Source organism: Xiphophorus hellerii, chromosome 24 (genome assembly GCF_003331165.1).
Source record: "Xiphophorus hellerii strain 12219 chromosome 24, Xiphophorus_hellerii-4.1, whole genome shotgun sequence".
Classification (NCBI taxonomy): Eukaryota; Metazoa; Chordata; class Actinopteri; order Cyprinodontiformes; family Poeciliidae; genus Xiphophorus; species Xiphophorus hellerii.
In genome coordinates, this window is record NC_045695.1 from 14,986,382 (window position 1) to 14,993,459 (window position 7,078).

General features: G+C 40.0%; 1 long non-coding RNA gene across 1 annotated transcript; it reads left to right on the forward strand.

The window, feature by feature from the left end:
* The first annotated feature begins 1,575 nt into the window (after positions 1-1,575).
* LOC116715752 (uncharacterized) lies at positions 1,576-6,500 on the forward strand. Its single transcript, XR_004338246.1, has 2 exons — positions 1,576-2,248; positions 3,775-6,500. It is a non-coding gene; the product is annotated as an uncharacterized LOC116715752 (long non-coding RNA).
* The last annotated feature ends 578 nt before the right edge of the window (positions 6,501-7,078 follow it).

The following is a 7,078-nucleotide window of genomic DNA, read 5'->3' on the forward strand; positions in this document are numbered from 1 at the left end:
TTACTAAAATAGTAGCTGCAGCCCTAAAGTTTCATAGTTTATGATCTCACCGGAGAAATTCAGCAAATATGCTCACATAAAACTGTATTTTTAAGGATGTAAACTTTTGGTAAACGAACACCAAAAAAAAAAAAAAAATGTAAATGAGTTGTAGAGAATCTTGTTGTAAATATCTTGCAGAATAACAAGTTAGTGGGAGTCTGAGTCTAATGTTATGAATTATAACACAGAGCGTTCCAGGTTGACTCATGAGGCGCCAGAATCCACTTGGAGCACCTTCAGTTCCTGTCCAGACATAATTGTGTTTGAAGTCGAGTCGGAGCCCCGTCTCCAAGCCGAGCAGCAGTCTGTCTCGAAGCGCCCAGACTTCTTTGTCTCGATGTCTTTTTGTGTCTCTTATGTAATTAAGCAAATGAGGTTACCACAAAACGACTCCCTGAGCTCCCAAAATAGGAGGGAGGTGTTAAACGAGGAAAACGTGTGCAGGGGATTAGTGCATTGGATCAGAACTCCTCGTATGCAGATGCACATTTTCCACAGGATGAAAGGCAGACGATGTGACTTTGGAAGAGATATAACTGCTTGGAGTGTTTGGCAGACAGGTTTGAGGGCTAATGAAGACAGTGCGAGCTTTCATTTAGGCTGCATGAAGAGAACTAATCAATACATGGCTCTTACTTGGTTCTAGACATGCTCCTGTCTCAGGCAGAGATCCAGCTTGTCCTTACTGTAAGTGCCATGCTTCAGGGCACTTTGGAAGAGCAAAGGAAGTTAACAGACCTCATGAAAAATGCAGCCTTAGTGGAGACAAGCTCATTCATGCATTTCCTGGTGGATCACCTTGTTTAAAATGTAATGATGCTTAGATTGAGGATATTCCCTCGGCCATCTCAGTCCATCATTGAGGGAGAGTACCATTTGATCTCTTTCCCATGTCACTCAGCATTGGTTCTGCTCTTTTATTCAGGGTTTCCAGGTTGCCCTTGTGACGTAGCTAAAGAGTAATCTGACCAATTAAATGGAGAGTTTACCCAGAGGGGGTTTCACATGACACGATGGTGCTCAGAAGAAGTTTTCTCCATAATAATTCAGTAAATCCGGTTCCCTTAGGGACCAAAATTACAACATTTGTAACATTTTCAGATGGTGTGGCTCGATTTCACACTTCAGTGTCAAACTCTTTGAAAAACGTGTTCCCCTCTTCACCTGTGGGGGCGCTGCATCAATAACCACTGAAGGAATCGACACGTATACCTCTGAAGAAGACACTGAACGCAACTTCCGTCTTCATGAAACGTAAACAAGAATGGAGCGCCATCAGATTTTAAAGGTTGTGTAAGTTGTTTCTCTTTTTTCCTTGGTAACCGCCAGTAATTTCTTCTACAGGCGCTAGACTGGTGCATTTGTTTTGGTTTTATTTATCCAGAATGCCCTGCGCTGTAGTCCACTTCCTGATTTGTAGTGTTCGAACCGCACCGGAGTTCACTTCAACTTCACGAAATATAAACAAAAATGGATTATCGTCAAATTTTAGTGGTTGTAGGATTTCTCTTTTGTCTTTGGTAAAAACCACAAGCCGTTTCTCCCGCTAGCGCTAGACTTTCACGTTTGTTTTGGTTTTACGTACCCAGAATGCCCTGCGCTGTAGTCCACTTCCGCTTAGCATACGCATATACATTCGAATCATACCAGATTTCACTTTAATCTAACAAGATCTAGGTTTGTTGGCGGAGCAGAGTTTGCGTCTTTGGTCACATCTCCCCAAGCAAACCGGACTTTCTATATAGATTAAATCGGATTGAACGTGGCTGGTGTGAATGCAACCTAAGTTTAATTTGATAAAGTCCGGTATCATGGATCTGGAGCTTATTTATGATGCTAGGATACTCAGACTACTCCTCTATCCCAACAACAACAGCTACGTTTCTCTATGAAGTTTGTGGGCTTCTATATCATATGTATGTAAGTTAGTTTTGTCCTATTTCAGTATTTGCATGAGAAGCTAAACCTGAAATACTTGGCAAATTTCAGTGTGTTTGGTATTGTTATCAATCTACCTTAAACTTGATTACAGAACTGCGGCTGAATGCCTTGTGATGTGACTACTACATGAAAAACCAAGAAAACTAAGAAGCAGGGAGAATATTTTCCCCTTCAGGATTCAGTTTCACGAGTGGACAGATGCTGTGAAAATCTGGTCCGTCACAGATGCAACGGATTTTACAACCAGCACATGGTACAGTAAACAGTAAGTTGAATTTCGTCCACCATTTGAGCGCCCCACACCGTGTCTGAAACATGAGATTCCTTCGCCCTGCAGTTTAGGCATTCAGGAATCCACCACAAATCATTCAGTGAGAGAACAGATGTTTGGCTTTTGTTTCAACACAGCACAAACACTTACGCTTCTCACTTTGGGTTTTAGTAGTGATGACGAAAATGTAGAAAAACAAAGAAGTTTTTTAAATGTTACAGAATTTACTAGTGGTGACACTTGCAGGATCTGTAATTAATTAATCGATCACACTTATCAACTAAAAAAGCAAGATTTAAAATTTTCAAGAGTACAAAGTTTTGGATTCTGATCTTCTGTACGCAGAATCAATTTAGTTAAAATTGATGTAATCAATTAATTAAAATTAATGCTTTAAAATCTAGATCCTGGAATTTAGTTTAAATTTATTAGTCAACATGTTTGGTAGCTAAAATTGTTTTTGTGTTTGACTCCAGCATATTTGTGATGTGTAAGTTTGGATGCTCAAGTCCTTATAAGTTAAAATTTCTTGAAACGAGTTCAAGAATAGAAATCCAAACTGATAAATCTATCATTGTCACATCTCACAAATCAAACCAATCAATCAGCTTCTTAATTTAAATTCCCTTCGTTTCACAAAGTCCAAAAACAAACAGTATGTGTCAGCAGGAGGATATCACGATCAACCAAACTGAATGCAGGCGTGCCTCAGGGTTGTTTTCTCAGTCCTTTGCCCTTTTCTTTACTGATGGTGCTTCTCAGCATCAACACAGTCAATAATCAGTAATGATAAATAAATATACTGTCCAAAAAATAAATGAATGGATTAGTAAGTGTCAAATTCAAGGTTAGGGGCTGATGATGTATTCTTGTTGTGCTTTGTAAGTTCTTCACATGTGTTTCGTCAAAAATAAGCCATCACTCCTCCTCCACTGTGCTTGTCATATTTTGAGCTGAAAGGCATCCATTATGGCCAAATAATTCTACTTTGGTCTTATTTTTCAAAAGGACATTATTCCAAATGTCTTTTTGTTTTAGATCTTTTAAACAATACCTTTGCTGAGTCTTTTTCTAAACGTTCTTTCAACACATTTTAGGTTTTTGTCATTTCTGTGATCAATAAAAAGTCAGCAAATAATTTGGAAATGGTTTTATAGCCCCTTTTAAAATTGATGAGCATTGCTTTGCACTTTACAAGCATTGACTGTGTGTGTAGTTTCCGCATACCTATAGCTATAACAGGAATAGCTTGATTCAGGTTGTGTTTAGTCAGACATTATTTCTCCCTTCTAACACAGCAGCAGCCTATTCAGTAGTATCGGAGGATAATTTTAAGAGGTGTCAAAACAGTCGTGAGATGATGAATAAGACATCTGACTGGAAGCTGAGTGTTCGATCAGATCCATTAGAGGATGTTCGGGGGATTTTAGCCTCAGATGTACCGATCGATGTTTACTGCAGTGCCTGACGGCCCGGGGATCCTTTTGTTTGCTAAAAACAAGCCTTCATCTTTCATTTAGGCTTGCAGAGCTGATCGATTGAGCTGGGAGTCGGTGACATCGAACCTGGCCACTGTCTTCCACTCTTCCCAGCTTCACAGAGACAGAGATTTCACTGCAGTCACAGGACTGCCAGGAAAATGGGATTATCTGCCATAAATGCCAGCAAATGGGAGATGAGTATTTGTAGTCACAGATTTTCAATGGGAAAATCTTTAGGAATGAAATCTCTTGCAGTTTTTGTTTGTTTTGTTTTGTTTTTTTTTGCTTGAAAGTACCCTTGAGCCTAGCATTTAATTATTGACTACTGAGCAGCATCAGGGCTCAGCTGCATTGAGCAACTTCTTAATGCGAAAGGAGGTTTTTCTTTTATTTACACCTGCTGTGGACTGAAAAATGTGATTTAAAGAGACAACCGAGACTTAAAATGCTAAATCAAAACACGGCTTTTTAGAGAACACTGGAGAGCAACAAAAACTCAAAAAGATGTCAAATAAAAACAGAGTTTTTGGGCGTTACAGGAATCAAACTCTTTCATTTTGGTTGTTTCCAGTAGGATTTATCTCTGGCGTGGTTGTACGTCTTTATCAGCAGCCTAATTTTTAGTTTCCAAAACAGATTTTACACACAGTCAGGCTGAATGTACATCTGAAGGAGACGTGATGGAGGGAGTGACCATCCTGTTGTGGTGCAGAACTGCAAAACTGTAGACTCAGGTCTTTATTTACCTTTTCCAACTTTTTACTTCTGGTCATAAAATCTGGATAACATCAGAAAGAGCAAAACTCTGGACCAGGCAAATGGTCCTCCATGTCCAAATTACTTGGATTTGTAAAGGTCTAGGGTTACCTAACATCTTTGCAGACCCCACACATACTGGACACAAAATGTGTAGACTTTTACCTTCCTTTAAACACGTTGGGATCCTGGATAAGGATAACAAGAGCATGGAAATGGGTGGATAGACTTCAGAAAAGCCAAGAATAAAACCAAACATCCATCAGAATTAGCCGTACATTCAAACATTCAGCCTTTCAACTTCCTTCAGGAAGCTGTGTTCGGTGAGTAGAGTCGTCCGTGTTTCCACCAATGTTTGCTTTTGAGTGAAGAAACTAATAATGAATCTGCTTCAGGTAGAAAACAGAGAAATCCCTCGAGGTCCTCCTGAACAGGAACCTTTCTCCAGATGTCTACCTCGACACGCCTGATGGATTAGTGTGTTTGTATCTTCATTAGGCTGCGGGGTTAAAATCTAACCAGTCAAATTGCTCATTTAATTATGAGACTTATTGGAGGATTGATTATAATTAGAGCTGCCTGATGGGAAGTTAATACCCGTCAATTAGGCACGAGATAACGGCGTAACGAAGAAGAAACGCCGCTCGAGGTTTTCCCCTCGCTGCAGTGGCGGATGACAAAGATTCCAGGCTGGCCTCAATCTGTCTTCAAGAAGACGTAGATTTGAATATTAAATACCTTTTTTCATACAAAAGGAGAACAGTTTCTCTCCTGGGAGACTCGCCTTAACATTGTGTACTCTTTTGAAGCATCTGCTCCTTTTTATACTCAGGCTTACGTTTACATGAAGAGCTGCCAGGAACAGTGAAAACTCATGGTTTCCTGTCTGCTGTTTAATAGTCGAGGAACATCTTACAACTCAAGGCTTTTAAAATTTTAAGATTTGCCACAAACCTCGTATTTATTTCATTCTGCTTTATTTAACTTTTCATTTAACAGGAATGATCCCACTGAGAATGAAAACAATTTGTTCTGAAGGACTCAATGTAGCATCACAGTTCTACATTAAAAACACAATAACCCCAAAGTTTTTGAACATCAATTCTTTCAGCTCCAATAATCAATAGCCCTACTTTTAACGTGTTTTCACACCAATCTGGGACCAAAATTGTAGTGTGTTACAGTTTCACCGACTGTGGTTTGCTTCCACACAAAAGCGATCCAAATACTTTGAAACCTGTTCCCCTCCTTGCCTGTGGGGGCGCTGCACCAAGAATAACTGAAGTAAACAACACAAAAACCTCAGAAGAAGACACTGAACGCAACTTCCGCCTTCACAAAATGTAAACATAAAAGGAGCGGCGTCAGATTTTAGCGGTTGTGCAAATTGTTTCTGTCTTGTCCTTGGTAACTGCTAGACCTGTGCGTTTGTTTTGGTTGAATTTACCCAGAATGCCTTGCGCCGTAGTCCACTTCCTGCTTTTGGACCGTTTGAGCCGCACCGGAGTTTACTTCAACCGAACCCAAGCCTCGTCTTGTAGAATTGGGTGTTTTGGTTCACATCGGAGTATTATTATTAAAGGCAGAGGGGTGTACAAACTTTTTTCACACAAGCTAAAAAAGTCCAGTTGAAAGTCCTTCTAGGCGATAAAGATTATATATTTCTGCCACTGCAGATCTGAGACATAAACAAGGTCTTCCTTATTCAAAGAAAGCTTCCTCAGATGTAGTTGAAACGGCCCAGTCAAAGTTCAGAAGTATCTAGAGACCACTGGGAGGCTATGCGGCCATATTTTTATGAAGGCTACTTTATTTGTCATTGTTTACAGTCTCTTCAGATGCTTATAGTTTAGTTTGTCTCCTGAGTTTGTTGCAAAAAGTTGATGCTCTCTTCTTTATTGCAAATCTAATAAAAAAAAGAACAGTTGTTGACTTGTTTAAATTCTGGAGATAAAAAGTAAGACTCAGCTTCTGTTTTTAATAAACTTTGGAACGTTCATTTGCAGGTTTTTGAGTTCAGCTGTCTGCTCCATCTTGCTATTGTGAACAAAAACGGAGAAAATCAGGATTTTCAAAATGCGCCCAGGAGATTTTCTCCAGCACCAGTTTTTAAAACTAGATGACATTGTTCTCTGTGTAGCTGAGAAGGAGGAAACCAGCTTCCAGGCCTGATTTTTTTAAGTCCCCACAGACTGTGGTTGTGCAACAGGTGAGGGCAGCCAGCCGCAGTGTAAAAGCGCCTGTGGTCGACTTAATACGCTGCAAAATATGGCGATAAGCGTCGGGCATTCACAGCGGGCTGGTGGGTTTGGACCGGTTACACCCTCACTGACCGCAAGACAACGCGGACGGATAACAACTGATCTGGGAGCAGGCGGTGGGGGGCAAACACAGAACCAGCCTTCCAGATTTTTATTTCAACAAAACATAAAATCTGGCTTTTGTTTTTATCGTCAAAAACCAGCAAAGTAAATGAAAATCAGTGGAGAAACTTTGCAGAAAATAACTGGAGGCAAAAAGAGCTGATGCATGCAGAACACGAGGAAATAAACATTTAGCATATTTGAGTGTTTAATTAGCATTCTTA